Genomic DNA, 23,549 nt, shown 5'->3' with positions numbered 1-23,549 from the left:
TAACAATTTAAATTTTGTTGTTTTAAATTACCCACAATGCCCAATGATAATGCCATTCTGTCACTTGATTCACTTATGTATGGTAATTAGCTGTTTACATAAAATTATACGCTTATATTTCTACGTGATTTATATTTATGGATTTGCTTATGTATTCAAATATTTATGCATTTTAATTATGCTAACAAATCTGAGCATCTAAGTGCTGACAAACCATTTAACCAATTAATGGCAAATTGCCATTATTCAACAAGTAAATGGTTTTAATGCGAAACATTGTTTTATTGAGTAGGCTAAAAGAGATTTACCACAAGGCTACATATGGCATATGCTATAAAAATAATATTCAGAAGTAACGAGAGATTACAACGAGTAAGTTTAGTTGGCGCTTAATAAATCTTAACAATAGAGACTACTAGAATAGGTAATCTTTCTACAGAAAAATGTATGTTAAAATGGATTACAAAATAAACTAATGAATAAGCAAAGCAAAGAGACAGATTGAAAACTGGAACGAGAAACTAATTGACACAATTAAGTAACTAATAAGCATATCAACGAGAAGGAATAGAACTGGAACGAGTGACGAATGAGTAAACTATTTAAGATAAAGAGAGTAGATAAAAAAACGTATATTTACATATGTATGTAGTTGATAAGTAATGCATTTCACGCCATTACTAATCATTATTGACAAAACCAAGATATCAAACTTAAAAGATTAATTTTTGTACCGACTTTTTGAAGTGTCAATATCCTAGCCAAAAATCGTTTGATTTTCCATTTTTACCTATAATTCACAGATTACCCAATTACTTAAACATTTTAAATGAAATAATCTCAAGTTAAAGACTTAAATCTCTTTTTCGAATAACTTTTCATGGAGTATTTCTTTCAATTGGTTTAACTGTTTAGTCTTTAGTAAGCTATTCTTGGCAATTACTTTTTAAATATTAAACAAAAGTCTTAATCTCAGCCAAGTACTTACTTTACCCTCAAACCACTTGCATTACGTTTCGATTGTAGTGATTTATCTAATCGATAAATTGTTTGCAATTTAAATATTGCACTATTTCCCCCCACAGTTTGCTTCAATTAATGTCAGAGCGAACAACAACAAAAATAACAAGAACAATTTGCCCCATTTATTTGCTAATGCCAACATTCCATCTATATATGTATGTATGCATATAGAGTTGATATTTTGAGATATATGCATACAGATGTGTGTGTGTGTTGTGTTCCCACTGATTCTCGGATGGTGAAATGAAATGTATTTACCAATGACTTGCTTGTTGTCGAGCATAAATTGCTTGAGTGCACAGAATGTTTGCGCTTTTTACATGAGAATAGTATTCATTGAATGACGAAATGGCGAGAGTGAAACGACATTCAGACATACATATCTGAACTGAACTGAACTGAACCGAAGTATTTGCTTATGTGAAATTGACATTATTGTTTATCAGACACGGTTTTGGGGTAGGTCGTTGGGGTTTTTTTTTTGTTTTGTTTCATTTCGCATGCAAGATTTTGTGACCCCCGAAAAGTATATCTAGAATTTTTGTTGGCAATATATCATGGATTTATGCCACGTATTTAGTTCTGTGCCACACACACTCACACACAGATAACTTTTTATGTTCCACCCACATGAAAAAAGGGACAATACCCTCGAATGCATAAAGCATATTGGAACAATAGTGAGAAGCACTCGAATTGTTTATGTTTTAGGAACGACATGGTCGTTCTGGGAGAGTTGTAGTTGGACTGGGGGCTTAAGGTTTTACTTTGGTCTGGGGTCTGGTATGTGGTAAGCCCGCTGTTAAACGGCTTAAACTCTGCCATAAACTGTCAGTTTAGCGCACACAGAACAGAATAGGGCGGCAAATGTCACAGCAAGCCGAAAAAAAGGATGTTCACAGTAAATAAAAATACCCCACGGAATGAAAGGGCTAAGACAAAACCAGCAAACACACACCCAGGGGGGAGAGAAATAAAGAGAAAGGGAGATAACGCGAAGCAATTAAAACTATGGACTTGGGCATGGTCATGGGCGTGGAATAAAATGCAATTGTGTAAGGCTGTCGAGGCTCGGAGAAAGTGGAACCCTACTATCTATATCTATGACTATGTCTAACCGCAGGAAACGCGTTGCGAGCTTTGTGCCTTTTGCACCACTTCCGCTTGTCAGCGGTGAAAGCTCCTCTGTCATTGTTAGTTCGCTTCAGTTCTTTAGCTCGCTCTCTATATAAATCGGGAGACAGAGCGAGAGAGAGGAAGGAGAGATATTGTAGAAGGTTCCCATACAACTATATCTCCTTTATCAAATGCTGGTCATGCACAATCAGCCGCGACACAGAAGCAGACACAAAGCCCTGGCACAAAGGATACATAGAATGAGAATGTTTGGGGGAAGCTCACAGCTCTCCCCCAAAGCAATTGAATCAAATTTATTGTCTGCATCCGCTGCTGCACTCACTACCCTCCCCTCCGCCCACCATTCATGGCATCTTCTTTTCACTACTTTGCTACTCGTGGCATCTTCTATACGCTTTCTCCTTGCGTCTCTTTTACCCATTGTCAGTTTGGCATGTAATGTCACGTCCTGTTTTTACGAGGATCAAGTGCACAAAGTATGACGGCAAACGTTTCAAAATGAAAAATTAAATATAAATGAGATTTGCGCATAGATTTTCCCACTTAGTTTTTTTTCGTCTCTTTTGCCAAAAATAAAAACCAAACAACAAACTGCTGGACGTTGAAAATGTCAATAGCCCACAGCGGACAAAGGGAAAAATTGCTGAAAATGGGAAAAATGGAAAAAACCAAAAATCCAAGAGGGAGCCAAAACCGAAGTTTGTATGCACTTGATGACTGTTTGGCAACTAAAACATTTAAAGGTAACCCAATATGCCTTACCAGACTCAAGCTGAGTGTTTGTCCTGTCAATTTTTTAAGTTTGGATCTTGTATTAAAAAAACTATTGAAATTCTTGAAAAATTTTACCATCGCTACATTGAAAGGATTGGTTTCGAATCTAGTCTGCTCAATTCGAATCATAATCAAGCCATAATCTTTTAATATTCTGTTTTTTAGGAATCTATTTTTTCATATATAGTCATATAATACTATATCTGATTGCGACCTCTTTTGGAATTGAAGATTAATAATTCAATTATTTAAAGAACAATTAGATATATCCCAAAGACAATATTAATTCAACATTTATTTTGTAAAACAAAACTTTCCAAAGATCTTTAAATTAGGCCATTCTGACATGTTATAGATACTCAAACCAGTTAAATTTCAACTTCAAAAGATATAAAAACTTGTTTAATTTCCAAAATAAAAATTCAAGCATGAACAAAAACTCCAATCGCTTTAATATTTTTTATCTACGAAAATTGCCAAAGGGCTCTTATCTGAAATTGGCATTAAAATTTGAAGAGCGTTTAATTTCAGCCTGAGCCCAAATTCATTTCCAAAATGTCTCTTTGGGCCATTTGTTGTGTAAATTGCTTGGAAAAAAAAGACAGCCTTGCCACCTAGCCAATCTATATGCTCATTGTTTGAGGTTAGAATCGTTTGGATAGCTTATTTTAACGAGGCATTATTTTTGAATGCGACTTTAGGCAAATGTAGCCAAGTTAGTTGTCAATTAAACGAAAGGGAGTTTAGATTAGTGGTATAAAGGAACTAAAAAGGGTTTCTCTAAGCACCTATCTGCCCTACAGCCTTGCCAGACAATTTAGATTTCAGTTTTAAAGCTAGATTTTGACTCATCGCAACTTTTCCTATACGAATTAAGTTAATAAGCAAGCTAAATAGAACCAAAAGACCCTATTTAATCACTTACTATATGGAAATTCAATATATTAATCAAAGTTCCATGGAATTGGTAACAAAATCGAAAGTTGATGCCGTTTTCCCTTTTTATTGTAGACCTTTTCCATTCGTGCCAAGTTGTTTAAAAAGTCAGCGAATACTTTTCTCTCTTTCTTCTCTTTCTTTTGAATTTTAGCTATTCTTTCCATTCCCTTTTACACACAACTTAGCATTGTTTGTTTTGCTTTTCTTTTCGGCGCCCTTTCACAATATTATTCTCTTTGTTCTCTCTTGTTTTCTTGAAGGCGCTGGCCCTGAAAAATGAGTTTAGTTTTTGTTTAAGCTGGAAAATGCATTTGGGCATTGAGTTCATTAATTGCCGTTAATTGGGCGACTAAAATGAGGGATTTTTCTCTCTGGTTCTTGGTTTTTCTTGTCGTTCTGTCGTTTAGGCCATAGGGCAAATTGTTTTCAGTTTTATTTAGACAAGACAAGAGAAAACTTGGCGTAAAGGCCAACCTCCGACAAGAACGTGCCATGAATGCTTAATTAATGCTTGAGAAATGCTTTTTATGGCCAAAAATAGCTTAGTAACAAAGTCGTACTCAATGGACGGGCAAGAACACGAATACGAAGGGGAGACTGGGAACGGAAGTCTTGCGAAAATTTGCCATAATGTTGGCCATAAGCAGAATTTACAATACCGCATAAAGTACAAGTGCGAGTCTTGTGTCCCCTCCCCATACCTACCCCCACCCTTTTCGTTCCTTTCGCCTTTTTTTGGATGGTGCTAAAACACATTTCCGCTAGCTCAACATGGGATAGATAGCAAAATTTGCATGGAAGCCTTTTGACTTTTCACTTTGATCGACGGCGGACAGCCTTCAATGGAAATTGATGCTGCCCAACCCCAAACCCCATCCGCCTTTAGAGATTTTTGGGCCAAGTAGAAGTAGAAGAAGCGGACTGAAAATAATTTCGAACAATAAAAACTGTTTTGTCTTCGATAAACACACATACACACACACAGAGAAATAGAGGGGCCCCATGCATGTCCGCAATATAAAAATAGACAAACAAACAAATAGACGAAACAGCAGTCAGTCAGACAAATCGGACAGACTTTCTCAGATATATATATATATATATATATATATACATTTGAATGAAGATAGATATGTATAGATAGATAGATGGAAGGGAGCCGGACGCCGCATCTTTCGGCACATATAAAAATACCAAATGATCTGATTCCAAAATTCTCGTTTCGATTCACCTCTAATGAAGTGGCGTGGATTAGGGTGAGAGAAGGTGCCCCAACCTTTAGATATTTGCCAATGTCTATGGCCCCCTCCCGAAAATGAGATGCCCACATCTTACCAAAGACCTGCCAGGTGCAAGTGATTTGAGCAATCGCTGTGATGCCAAGTGCTGTGACTACAATTAAAAGTGATTTTCCTTTTTTCTTTCATTTTACAAATTGAATGCTTGAATGCATTTTCCCTCATCTTGCACACACACACACACAGAAAAGTGCAAGATGAAATCGAAAAGAAAATTCAACATGATTTCAATATTCAAATTGGCTTAAGTGAAATAAATGCAATTGAATAAATAAAAGCTAGCAATCATTGGAGCATTGATTTCATTGATTTAATTGAACACCATTTCATTTTGTATTTAAATTTCACTTAAAATGTTTGTATTAAATTATTGCAACTTTATAATTTAATAGGCCAAATTATAGATCACATAATGTGGTTAATTCCTTAGGCAATACCTGGATATAACTGATAAACAGATCAGCTTGTGTATTTAGATTAGAATTTTTATAGTTATAAATATCGAAATTTATTTAGTTTAAATTTATTTAAATTTTTAAAATTTTTAGAAAGGAACTGGCTAAAAGTCCCTATATACCATTTTTTTAATTACCTCAGTAGTTGCTAATTTTTAATTTATATGAAGAAAATATTATAAACACTATGACACATAAGTATTAAAACCAAGGAAAAAGATATAATATGATTTAAGTCTTTCATAGCTTTGATTTTTATATGAAAAGAGTGTTACAAATTTGAATTAGGAAGTTTTTTTTTATTGTTTCCATTAATATTAACTTGCTTTAGAACCAATATTCAGGAACGGATTTACCTAAAATATCAGATATAGATAATTTAAAGTATTTTAAATATTAAAAATACTTTTTTGAAATTAATAACTTTCTAAATGAAATATTATATTTACTTCTAACAAAAAGAAATTTAAATAACTTCCACCTCTCAAGAGCTGGGAACCTAGAAATCCCTCTAACTACTCGCCTACTCTTATAACATTTCAAGATCTATACATAATTATATAGAACTTTAGTTGATTGGTTTCTCTATAATTTGAATCAGTTGAATAGGATATTAAAGTCCAATTAAATAGGATATTAGAGTCTTACATTTCACTACAAAAACTTTACAAAATTAAGCATTGGCGATCAAAAATATGAAATTTTGTAGTTAAATAATGCTTAAACTTTTGTTTAAAGTAAATTTTGATGTCTGTGGACTGGTAGAAGTGCAAATTTATCCCATATCAATGGCCTAGAGGAATTTATACATTTTGTAGTATTGTGGAATTTAGATGCAGAGAGCATATTCATGTATGGGAAGCCATCAGGAAGTATATACTTTACGTTTTTAATGACCCTGCATGCAGTTGCATCTTGGCCTGGCAAAGGCTATGTATGCCATCTCCATGACACATGAGATATGGCAGCATTTCCTTTACCAAATCGATTCGAAACCTACAGCAGCAGCAGCAGCAGCAGCAACAAAAACAATGAGGAATAGCAAAAGCATTTTGGCTGCCCCAAATTACAAACACACACACACACAGTCACACACGCAGAGAGACACAACATATACGCAGCTTAAGCACTCATCACCCAGCAGAAGCAGAAGCAGCAGCAGCGTTCTCTGACGTCAGAATTGCTTTTCGACCCAAAACGAGGAAACCGCAACGAAAATGGCCATTGAATTGGTTACGTTGCTGTTGACGTCGTTGGCGCTGCTAGTAACGGATTTCCCTCTAGTCTTTCCCACTGATTGCCATAGTTTGTTATTGTTTAATACAATTCACGTATGTCCCGAGTGTGTGTGTGTGTGTGCTTTTAGTTTATTGACATTCATTGACTGACTGTGTATTTGTTTTAGCCACATCGAAAGATAAATGAAAAATTGATTGTGCTTTACCTTAATATTTTGGCAAGCTGCAAAAACACTTGAAATCTGGCCAATCCCCCTTTTCCCCTCTTCCCCTGTTTCGCCTTTGTCCCATGTGTCAATTAAGAAATTACAATGAAGCTCTGCAAAGTATGCAACGAATATTTTTCATATATCGACAGCTTAAGCTTCTCTTTGAAAAAAAAATGTGTGCGTGTCTGTGTAAGTGAGTGAGTATGCGCGTGTGTGTGTTGCTCTTGGTTATGGCCAATTGTATGGCGAACTTGTGATGAATGACTGACACATGTAACAAATTCAAGGCACTCGAAATTCAAATAAATCAAAGCCATGACAAAATATTGAGAGCATTTTATCGTTTAATTGGAGTGTGCCACACGCATATCCACAAAAGAAGAAGAAACAAACCAAAAAAAAAAATAATAATAAATAATAATAGCAAAAATAACAACAAGAAAAATCTATATATATACACACATAAATACGAAAAAGACAGCAAAATTTGACTGACACATTTGACATTCGCCTGAGGCAGGTCAAATGAAAATGCCACCAAAACGAGCAACTGAATTGAACGATGATGATGATGATGAGTGATTTCTATCATTGTAAAGTTGACAATATTTATATAAATCAATGGATTTGGTTTCTTTTGTACATTAAATATTGTTCATTTACAAGAGGCTAGAAATAGAATTAAAGAAAATTTAGTTAGCTTTTTAGTTAGAATTAAGTTAAGTTTGACTAGATATCGGGACATATCGAAGCCTGAATATTAGTTGAGTTGGGTTTAGTCAAACGTTTACTACATTAAAGGTTTAAACTTTGAGTTCTAGAAAATAATTAGACCTTTATAAGTTGTGCCATTCCTAATGATATTACTTTTCCATACGATTTCATTACAAGTCATTATATATTAATACATTTAGGTACTTTTCCATTCAAAAAATTGGCCAACTAGACATTGATTGTATATTTAAATCCCTAGACATATGCATAGTTAAAGCAATTAACGATATTTTTGTGTGTTAGTGCTTGAATATGTACTTAGTGTCTAAATATAAGCATGTCTTAATGCTGACAAAGGATTCAAGTGGCCCATGTGACGCAAAGACAATGTCCTGCAGTATTATGTCTTAGCCATATCGTCCAACCAATCGATTGAAGGCTAAGGCCACTGGCCACTGGCTAAGCAGAATTTATTCTTCAAGCACTTTAAATGTTTAGCACAAAATGCCAGAGGCAGTGTGAGTAGTAAGAATAGATGGAATATTGTAAATAAACTTTGGCCTAATGAAACCTACACAAGACATATCTTATTACACTATTAATAGACATCCGAATGTTGTATAAATTACATGTCTATTTAACATTTTCATTAAGTTTGTTTAGTTATAATTAGTATATATTACAATTGGCAAGAAAGGCAGTTATAAAAGGTTCAAAATTAAATTTAAAAACATTCTTTTCTATTTTTGTATAGATTTCACGAACGTTTAGGATAGTTTCCATCGTTTCACCTTTTAAATCATTATAAATATTTCTAAGTAATTAATCTGTGTGAGTGCCATTCTTTAGGATATACTTTTGAAATTAAGAAAAATTAAGTTACTTTTACGTAATTTGAAAAGGTGAAAAAGGCTTTGAGCATAACCTTATAAATATTTCAAGTTGTTTTCAAAATAAATTATTTCCTTAACTCATTTAAAACCTCATAGGCTTTTTATACATATATTTAATATATATATCGACATGAATACATGATATTTTCTATTTAATTTCTAAAGTATTTTTAAAATACTTACTTTATATATAAAGCAGTAGTTATAGTTATAAATTTGTTTATGTATAATTTCTATTTCACAAAAGGGATCGAAGTATTTTAATATCCATTTTAAGTTCTATTTGTGCTTATTTTTCCAAACCAAAATTGATATAAATTTGTAATGAAAGGTTTCCCCGGGTTTATGCTCTAATCGAATAGTCAAAGATTTGGCCAAATTCTTTTAACCCGTAGCTAACCTTCTTTACGAGAACTGTTTGAATTGTTCTACCATGCGTATACTTAACCTTTTGCATTTGCACAAACTCGCACACACAGTCACACACAAACACACACACACACAGATATGTGGAGTGGGAACAAAGGACATGGGCTAGGACTCTCATTGGAAGGCTGTCAGCTGTCATTAACGCATACAAACATCCATACCATCTATGTATATATTTGTATATGTATATGTATATGTATATGTATGTCCGTGTCCATGTATGTACAGACGTCACTTTTGTGTGCGTTTGTCGTCGTATATCGTCGTCATCATCGACATTTGTTGTAATGCGCAAATATGGCAAAGGACTGCCGCGTCCACAGCGGCATTTCATAGCCGTATCCGGGTCGTATTTGGGTCCGGGGCCAGGACATATGCAAATGGCGAACGGCAAAAAAAAAAAGAAAGCGGTAAAATGCTAAAATGGTAATGCCAAGTCGGTCAAATCGTTTGCACATAAGCCTTATTTGCATCTCATTAATATGGACTGTAAAAGCTGCCCCAAACACGGATCAGTGGGAGGGGTAAGGGGGGTGACAGGACTAGTGTGTGATAATGACGTCATCAATGGAGCTTGGGAGCTTTGTTTTAACAATATGTCCCCCTCCCCCCGCCCCATATAAGAGAGATAATTATTGCACTCCAAATTGTATGTTCCATCTAGTCATATGTGTTTGTGTATGTGTGTGTGTGCGTCTGTGTGGGCGTGACATTTGGCACGCCTAATGAGCATGTCCTGGACTTGCCACTTCAATGATTGACATGCCCACATCTATATATATCTCACTTCACCTCCTCCTCCTCCTATTCCTCTATCTATCTCCCTCTGCTAGTTAATGTCACAAATTTTTGATAAATTGTTTTATGGCTCATAATTTGTGCAACTTTTATGGCATTTACTTTCCATTTTTCTGCCATTTTTGGATGGATCTGTTTCTAGGGGGTGCACCCCCACCCCCTTATGTTTATGTTAATAGTTGTAGAGAGAAGTGGCAACAAAATTGAATTTAATTATTAATAAAACATATTTTGCTGTCTGCTTGGTTGCTTGTTGCTTTTGTTGTTATTGTTGTTGGATTCTTCTTTCTGTCAATGCAAACAACAAGCGAGTTTTATTTATTCAACATTTTTGTATATATTTTTTCGTTTTTTCTGGGTGGGAATTTATTTACTACGTGTGCCTAACCATCCTCTGTATTTTTTTGGGTTCAGAGTTCAGACAGGCGAACTCCACCCCGGAGAAAAAAAAAAAAACGAAAAGAAACCCAAACCCCAAAGAAACGATGAAACCTGGAGGCTATTTACATTTTGATAAACATGAACAACATCAACATCAACATGAACATGAACAATGAGCATGATGTTCCAAACTGATGAGAAGAATGATTACCATTATCATGATAATGATGATGATGAGTATTTATCTATTTCGATGTTTATATATTTACATACCTTCTTATATATTATTGTTTGTTTCCAGTAGAAGACGTTGAGCACTTCGAATCGGACTTGAGAGAAAGAGAAAGTGATGGCGAGAGGCCAACCAAGACCAGGGAAAGTCTGTCTACCTTCCTTGGGCTAATGCATGCTGCAAAAAGAAAACAGAAAGACATATTTTACATATAGTATACATATTTAGCTTTGGTGGTTTATCAGCATTTGAAAACATCTGGGCCAGAAAATCTGCTTTCAAGCTAAGTCAAGATAATTTGTAAAGATTTTGTGAGGGTTTTGAATGATGATTAGATATTTGTTATGACAAAAAGCATTTCCATTTCAACATCAATAGATGAAGCTGGGTTTTCTTGTTTTCACACATCGACTGTGGATATTCTTTGTGAACTATAACTAAAATAGATTGAAAATTTACCAAAAGTTAGTGGATTCTTCTATATGCACCACATTTGATTTAAAATTAGGATCTTAATTCTTACTTTTGTCAACAACAGCTTCCCAAAAAGATATCAAATACATGAATATCAGAAGAACTTTTTCTGCATTTTATTTTTATTATTTATTTAACTTGAATTTGAGATAAAAATTTATCCTAACAGCAGCTGATATAACTAAATTTATAAAACAATACCTGATTCAAGTAAAAGTATTACCAAGTTGTCACCAATCGACTTTTCGTTCAAGTTTATCCATATATTTTTCTTCATATGGAAATTACTTTGTGTAAGTCAAGATTAAAAGCAATTTCTATAAGTTATTTACTTCACATTTAAAGTAATTAAAATCATTTTTTATTACATAGAGTGTGTAAAGTGATAGTAAGTTGTCATAACAACATTCAAGGAACTGTTAACAAATGTTTACCCAACATTTTCTCAAGTGCTCTCTCTCATATCTATTCGAAGAAGGACTTCAGTGTACCTTTATTCCATTTTACCCCTCATCCTCATCTAGTTTAACCACTCGAACAAAGAGTATACAACAATTCAGCATTGCCATGGGGCTTCTGCTTTTTTTGTGCTTCTTCTTTTTGTTATTAAATAAATACTTATTCCATTATTTGTTTGTGAGGCAAAAAAATTGTTCATGGATTTATACAAATATAAATAGTAAGCTTTAATTTGTTGACCAAACTCGTTTTTGGGGATAAAAACGTTAAGCCTTGTTATAACACAAATTCATGCCATATTTATATAAGATTGCACTTTTAAGCCCTAAATAAAATGAGGTTAAATTTGGCATTTGACGTTTAACTACAGCCACAGCTTAACCCTAATTCCAAAGCCATATCAAGGAAGGATTTTTTTTACAGGTAAAGAGATTAAAATTATTTAGATGAATCATCTCGTTTTGAATGTTTGAGATATTTATTTAATCAAGTCTTCTTATCTATACATATTTATAATTTATTCTGCCAACCAGCAACGCAGTAGACATAACTTTTTCCTACAACTTTTCACAGGGGCCAACAATGTCAAATTATGTATGTAAAAACAATACAACAAAGCAAATGCATTTTGCTTAGGGGAAAATAACTTTTGCCTTGCCCTCCTCCCATCCCTATTCCCATCCCCTTGTGGTTTCCTTTTGGTAGTGCAGTATTCCTGCGAAACTTCAGTGTCTGCCAACATATGTTTAACAACATTTTACAAAAAATAAAATAAAATGTATATATACAAAAAACTGTCAGGCCAAGCCAAAGGTAAAGTAAAGTAAGTGCCTTGTAGTTAGCAATATGTGTTTGCGAAAAAAGAAAAAGTTTTTCATGCATATAAAATAATTTGCTTGTTGTTAGAATGTGTGAAATTGAAATTACTTTCGAGTCTCCAAAGTGCCTTTTGCCCACCCCTCACGACTCATCCCCATAGAAACGCACTGGAAGTCACAGTCAAAGACAACAGGCAGGCCAAAGTTTATGGTCATAAAGAAAAGTTCACAATCAATTTAGAGCTACAAAAGGGTTCACATCATTTCATTAACAACATCATCATTATCTTCCCTATCATTGGCAACATCATTATCATCCTCATTGTTGTCGCTCAGTCATTTGTTCACGTGGGAAATACAAAATATGCTGGCACGTGATTATGCCCAACACGTTTGTACACATTTCCGTAAAAAATTTATATTAATATACTACTACAACCAACACACACACAGGGCTGGATTAAGACTATCATAAAATGTTTCATGTCTCAATAGCAAAAAGTTTACATAGTTAAAGTGTACTTAAAGTTTTCGACAACATTTTCTTTTGCGGAATGAAAATATTTACCACTAGTTGAGGTTATTTTCCACATATTTTAGTAAAACAGCTCCCTAAAGTATGCAGTTCTTTTTAAAATACCTCTTTTAAAGTATTTACTGATAGTTTTATACATAAATATTAACAATAATACATATAGTAACGAATTAAACTCCTATAGAATGCAAAAGTAGTTAGTAATGCTTACTTTTCTTGAATTCCCCCTTAAAGTATGCATTTCTTATCCTAATACTCTTTTTAAGCAAGTCGTTTGGGCATTTTCGAGACTCCATTTCTAAAATGTCTCTAAAAGTCTATAGAAACTTCATTGCTAAGAACTTCTTTACTCTTATCTACTTACTTAATACTAACTGTGAAGTAAATTTAAAAAGCATTTGAGCACACCTCAATCGACTTCAATCTGGTAGAGACTTCTTTTTGGATTAAACGCATCTTATAGCTACTCAAATCTGTTATCTAATAATCCGACCCTGAATACATACATGTGTTTCAGTCTATGATATATATCAATCGATATAAAAGTTCGATAGGATAATGCTGCCTGCATTAAATGCTCATTAGTTGGCTTGTTGTAGTTATTGCTCTTTGTGTTGCTGTTGTTGTTATTTGTGGTCGTGTTGTAGTTGCTGATGTTTGCCTCCACTCAAATCCAAATCTAAAGCAAATTATCAGTCAGCGCCTCGTTTGAGTCGTCATCTAATCAGCGCGCAGCAAACAACAGAAAGAGCAAAAAACAAAAAAAAAAGCGCCACGAAATATGTTTTGAGAATCGGCACCGACTACAGAGTACCCTGTTTAAAATATGTCAAAATATATGACGTGGAAAGTTGAATAACAACATCGTTTTCTTCTTGGGTAGAGATTAGAGTTAATAACGAAGATCCGATATATGACATTAATCGATAACAATCTATGAGTCTCTTAACCGTTATCGATTATGCTGATCTTCAGTGGGAGATTGGGGAGATTTATAAGTATTTCCAAACATTTTACTATCAACATATACCCGCATTCAATATCTATAGGGTATCCTCTAAAAAGAAGAGCCAAACGAGAAAAACTGACATGAATGAAATTTTTCGGGGAGTAAAGAGGAAAAGTAGAAAACTTTGAATGTTTTTATGCCACGCCCACGGCTACCGTTTTGCCTCCCGTTTACCTCGCACCCTTCGTTACTCTCCTCGCCACTGATTTGCGTGCACGAAAACCGTTTAGTTAGTTGGCTTTTTGGGTTCTATGTCACTTTTTTCGCCTCCCCATCCCCCGTTGTTGCTTCATTTTGGTTCGGTTTGGTTTTTTTTTTTTTTTTTGTTTTCTGTACGTTTTTCATTTGTGTTTTCCTTTTTCCATGTTATTTTTGGCATTTTGTTTGCTTTGGCGTTGCGGCTTATCACATAATTTGAATAAAGTAGCTGCAATCTTGTGTCAGTTTATCGCAAATTAGACTACAACAACACAGATAGATAGATAAAGAAAAAAAAAGCAACAACATCAAAAAAAGAAAAAACCAAAAGCCAACAAGAACAAATTGGCCTGCGGATGGGAAAAAAAGAGAGAACAATGACAAAATCATAGTAACGTGTAATTGTGCAAGATTGAATGAGGGAAAAACTTTACGAAATTCATATTAAAGGCCAAATAAAGTATACGCCATGTGGACACAAGAATGCATTAAAGTGACACGAGATCAAATTATATTATGCACATGACATAAGAGCAAAGTAAACTTAAGATACAATGCATGTGCCGTACCCTTTGCTTAAGAAAATTAAGTTTGTTCGCTCTTTTGTTGATGACAATAATGAATACTCTGCCTTAAAGCAGTTGGAATTTACAAGTCCAACTATATTATAATGCTTTTGAGTACGATAAGCCATATAAGGTAATAACTACAAGGCACAAAAAGCTTCTATAACATTTTGTAACTATCGTTTTACCAACTTTTTCTTATCTGATAAGTTCTCCTGTCCTATTCATCATAATGATTTGAGATCTGTTGCTTGAATTCCCCTTTCGTTGCACATAGATAACTGAAATGTTAGTACCCTTTTCGAAAGTGTATAAAATTATTGTTGACGTAAAGTGTGCAAAAGGTTGGCGGAGCATAATTGAATCAAACGCAAATTGCCAGCTGTCTCGTCTGCTTGATCTAGAGTCTAGGGCCTCCGCCTCCAATGTTGATGTCTCCATCGCTACGTCTGATGCTGATGGTTCCGATTGCTTCTGGAGTAAATTGCCTGACACTTTTAATTATGCAAAATGTCTAACTAGGCATTTGATGAATTGCTTTTGTGATAGGTGAATGAAAATGTGCTAGTCATTTTGCAAAGATAGAAAAACGAAGAAAGGAGAAAGAGAGAGGAGAGCACTGAACTTGTATCGACGAAAATTCATTAAGAAAATGCTTAAATGGTAAGTCATAAACCATCATCAACCACTTAAGGAAACCAATTTTCTTTAGAAAATGCTTGAATTCCCTAGAAAAATTGCCAATTAAAAAATGCTTGAATTAATTTTCTTAATTTTCTTTTCACAAAATCTCTAAATCTTTTAAATGCAATTAAAGTTCTTGATTAATTTTTGTTTTCCATTAATATTTATTTTATTTCACACATGTTAAGTTCGATTTTACTTTGATTTATCACAAAATTCGTCGAAATCCAGCAACCTTTTTGTATTGAATTACGTGAAATTCATTAAAATTTAAATGAACTCACATAATTATGATATTCGTAGAAAAGGAAAACACACCAAATAAAATGCTGTTTAATTGGAAAGGCCGAATGAAATTTTAATAGTCTTTTATGTTTGGGTTTTTAAATAAAAAAAAATTCACTTCCCTCGTTCTCGTGTGGGAGTGTGAGAGATTGTGGGCTTGGATGGATGGATGGGGGGGTTCCCCTTCTTTTTTTGTCGGCATTTTTATTTCACATAACATTCGTTTGTCAACGCGAAACTGTGCAGAATTCAGGGCATTCAGGCTTAAGTGTAGGTAATAACATTTTATATACTTGCACCTCTACACTTCATTTTTTTCTGTATTTTATTTCTTTATTTTTATTTTATTTTTGTGAACACAATAATTTACCTTCTTGCTCTGTTGGAAATTCCAAGCATTTTTTTCTTATTGTATACCCTAACTGTGTGAGGGGTATGTTAATTAAAATATACAAATTGTTGGTTTTTATGTCTGATCAGCATGACGAGTATGATTTCTTATATATGTATATACATTATTTATAAACATCTGAGATTTCAGCTGGATTTGAATTGTATATATATTTTACAACTACCATAACATTTGATTTATAGGCCAAAAATGGCATTGAATTCAATAAAAGATTTTTGTTTTGTTTTTCTTTTCATTACCATAACCAAAAAATTTTTGTCCTTATGAGTTGGTAAACGAATTTTACAATAATTTTGCAGAACAGCTTACTAACTTTAGTACAAACCACTTCAAGCTGATCTAACTATGTTTTTCATATCAAAATTTTCTTTTCATAGACATATGGAACTTTATCTTCTAACTAAAATCATATTTCAGTAATTAAACCAAGTACATAACTTGTATTAACATAAACTTGGAAGAGTATTGAAATTTCTACACATGCTTAAAGACTTTACTCAAGTTCTACTACTCCACCTCCCCCTCCCCCCAAGGGAGTCCTCCATCATAATATTTCGACATTATTTATGAACATTTTTCCATATTTATATTCGCATTTTCATTTTTTTTGGTATCGCCCATCATTATTACTTGATGGGTTTTTCATCTCAATGTTGCCTCACGTTTTAATGTTTGTTTATTTATTGTTGCTTAATGCATATATTTTTTTTATATGAAACATTTATAGATATATGTATATTATAAACATATTTTCACTTGGCACTTTCTTTCACTTTCATTTCTTACCTGTTTTTGTTGTCGTTTGCTTTCCTTCTTGGTTTTTGGTTACTTCAATAAATGTTGCAGCACATTTTGTTGCGCAGTTTGCATAGGGAAAACTCGTTCTTTGTTTTGTTTTATGTTTACATTTGAATTTTAAGTGGTTTTCTTAAGCATTTTTGTTGTGGTTGTGGTTGTTGTTGTTTCCAAAAAAAAACTCACGCACTGTTTTGAAATTCTTTTGGTTTTTTCTTTCTATGTTTGTATTTTTTTTTTGTTTTTAGATTTACTATAAAAATATATTTTTATATTTTCTTGTAAGTTGGACAAATAAATTTATGTTTTCGTTCGTGTTGTTAAATTTTTTGATGTTTTTTTCTTTTGTAAATGAATTTTTGTTTTGTATATATTTTCTGCTCTTTTTTCGAGCTTCCAAACGCCGGCACTTCCACTGTAGAACTGAGCCAAATTCTCTTTTCTCTTTCGCTTTTATACCACGGCATGGCCAGGCCCGGACTGGCCCACCGCGCAAAGGGGGCCCCTTTGATGAAATTTCATGCAGTAGAGTAGCAGTTTTTAGTCACTAGGGCTCTTCGTACGAGGTTCCCACTAAGAATCATTTTTGTACCATAATAAATCGATAGGCGCTGGGGCCCCTGAAAGAAGTATTATGGAGGAGAGACTTTATTTATTTTTACTATGTTTTAGTACACAGGGTTCTTAGTAAAATACGCCGCACAAAAAGAAAAGGTTACCGGATGAGAAAAACCGTGATGAACCAATCGATGAACCTCAATAAAAATTTATGGTAGAAGTTCACAATGTCATTATTGATAAAACCATTTGTGCAATCAAATCGGGGTTTACGTAACATGGAAAACTAGCAGCAGATTTCTCATGCCTCGACCCGAAAAAATGTTCCTCATATCGTAGCTGTTTCTTGCTGTTTCTTGCATTGAAAGATCATTTTCCTAGTTAAAATATGTCAAAAACAGATTGAGAAGCTGTTTGACGCAAAAGCATTTAGAAACTTTCTTGCTTATGGCAGTTGAAAAAAAAACTTGAATCAAATTGGGGCCCTTAGGGTCCCAGTCCGGGCCTGGGCATGGCTATTGGCCAGTGACTCTCAAACTGTTGGTACAATCGGCTCCACATTCGTTGGGGCCCCACTCAGCTGGAGTGACTTGCTCTCTCGCTCTCAGTCGCGCGCTCTCTCTTGTTGTGGATGTTAAGAGAGAGAGAGAGAACAAAGGCTGCTGCTGCTGCTGCTGCATCCTCTGTTATCAAGCTAATGACGTCACACAAATTCTCATTTGTTAAATTGCACGTGCTAAATATTTTCACTCCATCTGCGTGTGTGTGTGTGCGTGTGTATGGGTGTGTGTGTGTGATTACGTGCCTGTAAGTGTGTGTGTGCGTGTGCGTGTGCGAGTTGTGGCCATAAATTAGCAGGCAACCTTTTGCGCTTTTCCCTTCCTTGTTCAGGGATTTTAGTACCCTGTGTTATTTAACGACATAAAACGGGTATATTAAAGCCATCAAGTCGCGTGTAACAGTCAATGAGCATTTCCATGTATGTAATCCCCTGATCAACCTCAACAAGCAATTCCCCGAAATGTGCATTTATACGAGGGAAGCTCGACAAGTATTGTTGTTCATTCTATATTTAAAGGCAAATTTGTATGCTTAAATTTATTATCTAGTACAGTAATTCAAAGACTTCAAATTTGAACATTTCGCAACTGATATATGTACATATATATATGTACATATGTTAGTGTGTTCTATGGTAAGGAACCAGTTTAAGAATTATTTTTTTATATATTTCTATTTGATTCCTAAATTTACATACATTGGGGTGAACACTTTTAATGCATTACCTGAATGACTTGACTTTCAACAGAATAAGAAACAGTTTTTCTTTAAGTTCTTCGCTTTTGTTTTTTGTTTTCCATTTGGAAAAGTAAGTATTATTGTTGATGGTTTTTTAAAAGATGTTTCTAGAAGTTGCTTTTATACTAGGAGATTTTTAAAGAGTGTTTCGAACGACAACTTACATTAGACACTTAATCAATGATCCATCTGGGGAATATATGGAGATAGATTTGATTATTTTCAATTTCTCATCACCTCATCCAAATAGGCTAGTTGTATCGATCAAGTCACACTGAATCGCTATTATGTGAATCTCACAAAATACAAACGCTATTTCACGTGAAGGTTACCAACTGATTAAGAAGTAAAAGTAACTCAAATGCAGTAGACTGAGTGATTAAAAGACAAATTGAGTCGCCAAGAAAGTTGTTCATATCCAACGGATTTAGGCTATATACGCTATAGTGCAGCCTAAAATCCGTTGAATAACTACATCAAACTATGTAGGATGAGTTTTAGCATAAGTTGAAGAAATTGAGGGTAGATTCCAAGGTTCGAATGGAGAATTTGAAAAAGTGGAGCATTTCCTTATATGCCTTTAATCTGTAGAAAATAGTAACTAAGTAATTATTATAGCTTCTTTTTGGAATGCTTCATTGCCTTTTTAAATTAGAAAGAAAAGAAGTCTGATACAGTGAAAATACTTACGTTTTTAAAAGGAAAATATGCATAAGAATTACGGATGGCCAACTTTAGCCCGCTCAATGGGATTGTCTCAACTAAAAGAACTTCTAGTTTATAACACTTTTTGTAAGTAAAAATCTTTATTTTTTAAACAGAGTAACTCTAAGTCGTTGCATTTATCTCATAGTTCGGTTGATTTTCTCTACTTATTATTGTTGTTATTTTTGTTGTTGGTTATTTACATATTTCCCCCCAAGCCATAGTCAAAGAAAATGCTTGCTGGCTTGCTGGCTGGCTGACTTGCTGATATTTTTCCATTGCCAGCTTGGCCGCAAGTGATTTTTCTTGGCTAGATTCTATTGTTGTTGCTCTACTCATTGTTTTCCAGCTTTTCGTTTACATTTTACTTGCCCCTGTTGATTTATCTCAAATGGCGCATAACTTTTGAACTCATTCTCCTTCTTACTCACTCTTTATTCTCTTGTCTCTTTCTCTCTCATTCTCGTTCTGTCCAGGCTGCTAACACTGAAAATTTAATATAAATAAATGTTTACAGGGCAAAACTTTTGCCAGAACTATTGCAATTGCATAGCATACTTCTAGGCAAATGCCCAACATCGAATTGGGCTTATGGTCTAGCAATTCTCAATTACCATATGGTTAGATTACAAAATCTACAAATGGCAATTTATGTATAGAGGAAAGTCATGTGCAGCAGAAAAACTTAATTTGCGTTTTACCAGAAAAGTTCTTAATGAATTTATCAGAAATAGTGACTTTAAAAACAAAAAGTTTTATTTTTTGCAGCCTCTATTGTTAATAGAGATAAGTTTTCAGCTTTAAAGGGGAATCTTACTTGGTCAATAGAAAATTATTTGCCTTAAACTTGTAGTAAGGAATAAAATTCTGTCACGAGAAATACGAAATGTTTAATATTGAATAATTACCAGTAGTTAATAAAATATTCAGATATTGAACATTGCCTTTCAATCAACAATTAAGATACATTCCAAATTTCGTATTCCCCATTCGCATTTTAATTTCTCAACTGAATGACAATAAATACTTGATTTCGGGCTCCGAATGCATAAAATTAAGGACATATGGAGCATAAATTAAGCAGACTGCAGACAGGACTTGCGAAATGTGCACACTCTCCCACACACAAACACAAACACAGACTCACACACACACACACAGGCAGAGACTCACAGAGACACAAAGCACAGAACAAAAGGCTCAGCAGAGAAAAAAAATAACAGAAAGAAAGAAAGAAAATGGAAATAAAGGATTCGCGTCATAAATTTTGTTGCCATTTTTCAGCGTTTTATAGCAGATTGCCACTTCAGCCAACTTACACAGATACACACACACACACATACAGTTACGCATGCAAAAAGTCCATCGGCAGTTTATCGTTGCCTACTTTTAGGCAGCCTCCGTCATGCTGAGCCAAAAAAAAAATTGTTCAACTTTTCTGAGCTTCCTGTTGCCCCTCCCCATACACCCTTATCATCATCATCATGATGGTGGGCCTCCTACTGTGCCCCGCCCATTCCATCAGCTTGGCTTATTCCTTTTCCTTTCGTTTCGCCATGTTTTGGCATTCTATTTGCCTTTATTTTTAGCAGTAGCATAATTTTTTATTGATTGGATTTCAGTGAAAATCACTTCCGGCCATAAATTTGTTATGCATGCTGCCACAGCAAGATGGTGGTGAAATGTTGGTTGCTGGAGGGGTGGGGAAGCAAGGGGTGGAGGCTCGGGTAAAAGCCAACTCAACTTCAAATTGAACATGCAGACTTTTTCGCATTTTTTTTTTTCTTCTCTTATTTTTACATCAATGTCAAGTGAATTTGAAAATTGTCATAGCAACTCGTTAAAGACAAAAAGAAGGAGCAGGAGTTGGTTGGAGGGGGGAGGGGTATGTGCGATTCGAGGGGCATTTTTTTGTTTTGTTTGTTTGGCTTTCGTTATGGCCTGACACTAATGGCCATAGGGAAATGTGTGTGAGTGTGTGTGGAAAGTGTGTGGAAATGGGCCATGAGTATTGACAAAGAAAATTCGCACAATGTTTGCATTACATTACATGGCAGCTCTCCATCTCTATCTCTTTCTATCTGATTGTCTCTCCCTTACTCTTACGATAAATTACTGCAAATTTGTCAAAAAGAAAAAAAAGAGGAAAATATCCTTGTTTTTCACATTCGCATATCGTCTTTTGGTTTTTTTTAGGTTCCATGTAATTCAATATTTTAATCAAAGCTCTGTGAGGTTAATGCCCTCGAACTGTCTGTCGTCCCATTATCCCGGCTGGATAGGTTGGACTTTAATATCAATATTTACATGCCACACGACACAATGCCAATGCGTGGCATAGGCAGAGCGTAAATCCTGCCAAATGAAGCAACCAAGTCACATCATAACAACAGCTGCTGCTACACAACTCTCGCACTCCTTTTGGCTCCCTCTAAGGATAATGGTGTCCCCTTTTTTTCTCGCTATTTTATTCTAAGAGAGTCATGACGTCACACCCAGCTAGAAACAAGAGAAAGAGACATAGAGAGCGTATCAAATTGCATGTGGTCCTTGTTGATAGTGCGCCTGCGTCAGGACTTTCTTCTTGGCTTGCTCCTGCAACTTCCGGCAAGCGCAACGACCATATGACATCATTGAAAACAAACCTCGCAGCTTTGGTAATGAAATTATGCGTTTCTTTGTATCCTGTGTGTGAGTGTGTGGCTGTGTGTGTGTGTGTGTGGGTATCGGTGTGAATAGTTTTTGGCTTCTGCTTTTGAAATGGCGCCGTGGCATTGCTGACGTCACTTCTCGATTCTTGCTTCTCGCTTTCTGTGCACTCGAATGTAAAATTGGCAAATAAATAGGATTTTCCATTTAACGTTTTCTCTCTGTCTCTCTCTCTTGCTCTTTCTCTATCTCTTTCTCCTTAGTTTTGTATTCTTTTGGTGTTGCAGGCTTTTGGGCTCGGCTCAATATTCACACAAAAAGGAAGCCATGCGCATAGCCGGCTCAAGATGACATAAGCGAATAAGAGGGTCAACACACAAAAGGTGAGACAGCTGGAGGTCTGGAGGGTGAGGGCGATGGTGCGGGTGCGATTGGTTTCCTGGCTGCAAGGCAAAAACATCACCTCAAGGTCATTGGCAGACAATGACACCTTTTGCCTTTTGCTTGCCTTCTGGCTAATTAAATCAAGAGCAATATAATATGCGCTGCTCTTCTATTTAATCACTTTAAATTAATCAAATTTCAACATTAAAAGGCAAGCACACCGAAAAATATGTTGCATGCATTTTACTTTTGGATACCCTATGAATACTAAATAGTATTTATATACAAATGTTGGATATTGAACTCTATGTCATATATTCGATTTAGTTTGCAGTATATGTATTCGTGTATATATTCCTCTCGAATAGACTGTATTTAGTCTGCCCTAATCTGATTGCCATGACTAATTTCTTAACTAATATTCATACATACATATATCAAGGAGTAAACTTACTTTAAGAGTTTAACAAAGTTAAGACAAAGTAAGATAATACTCATAGAAATTTCACTGTGTTATTCTTTTTTGATCTGATCAGTTTTAGTCATAACCTTGTTCTAAAATAGTTATAAAATAAATCGATTAGTAATTCTTTTCGAATATATTTAAAACAAATCTTTAATTTGGAATCTTTTTTCTTTCCTATTCATATTGCCTCCCTGCCTGTATCCATCCTTTTGTTCGTGCTGCACGAATGTACTCGACATTTTATGAGGGTATATAGGAAAAAGGAAAACAAAATTCAATTCAGCATCATAATGTTGCCCCATTTCCTTTTTTCAGTTACGGGCTATTACATTGGATGTTTTTATGCATTTTGCCCCTTTGCTAGCCCACCAGCTCCACACCCCATTCTACCCTACCTGCCTCTCTTGGCCATAATTAAGTGACGTCAATGTTGCCACAATGCTTTCGTAAAGAAAATGGCAGCTCCCCTCAGACACCGCACCCACTTTTTAGCTGATGTAGCGGGTGATGGGTGATAGGGTAGTAGCCAATTTTTTATAGCCACGTCTGTCTGTGTGGTAATTTGGCCAGACAATGCGCCATTTATTTATTTAAAGCATACTTACAGGCTGCACTTTAAAATAGCCACTTAAATGAAATATTTTACGATATAGCTGAGAAGATGTCAACGATAATGGATGGTTTCGACTTAGTACACATATATAAGCCAACCCCATAATATATATATGTCTAT

At 34.8% G+C, this 23,549-nt stretch overlaps 1 protein-coding gene across 1 annotated transcript in view; it reads right to left on the bottom strand.

The window, feature by feature from the left end:
• LOC6640433 (diacylglycerol kinase 1) overlaps positions 1 to 16,903 on the bottom strand; it is a 58,172-nt gene extending 41,269 nt beyond the window's left edge. Inside the window, exons 1-2 of the mRNA XM_002063510.4 lie at positions 16,747 to 16,903; positions 10,562 to 10,697 (exon numbers count right to left, since the gene is read on the bottom strand). The gene's annotated coding sequence lies outside the window, so the exon portion shown is untranslated. The remainder of the gene's footprint in view (positions 1 to 10,561; positions 10,698 to 16,746) is intronic.
• Positions 16,904 to 23,549: the final 6,646 nt, after the last annotated feature.

This window comes from Drosophila willistoni (genome assembly GCF_018902025.1).
Source record: "Drosophila willistoni isolate 14030-0811.24 chromosome 2L unlocalized genomic scaffold, UCI_dwil_1.1 Seg196, whole genome shotgun sequence".
Taxonomy (NCBI): domain Eukaryota; kingdom Metazoa; phylum Arthropoda; class Insecta; order Diptera; family Drosophilidae; genus Drosophila; species Drosophila willistoni.
The sequence above is the reverse complement of the archived record's forward strand: the minus strand, read 5'-3'. Positions and strand labels throughout refer to the sequence as shown.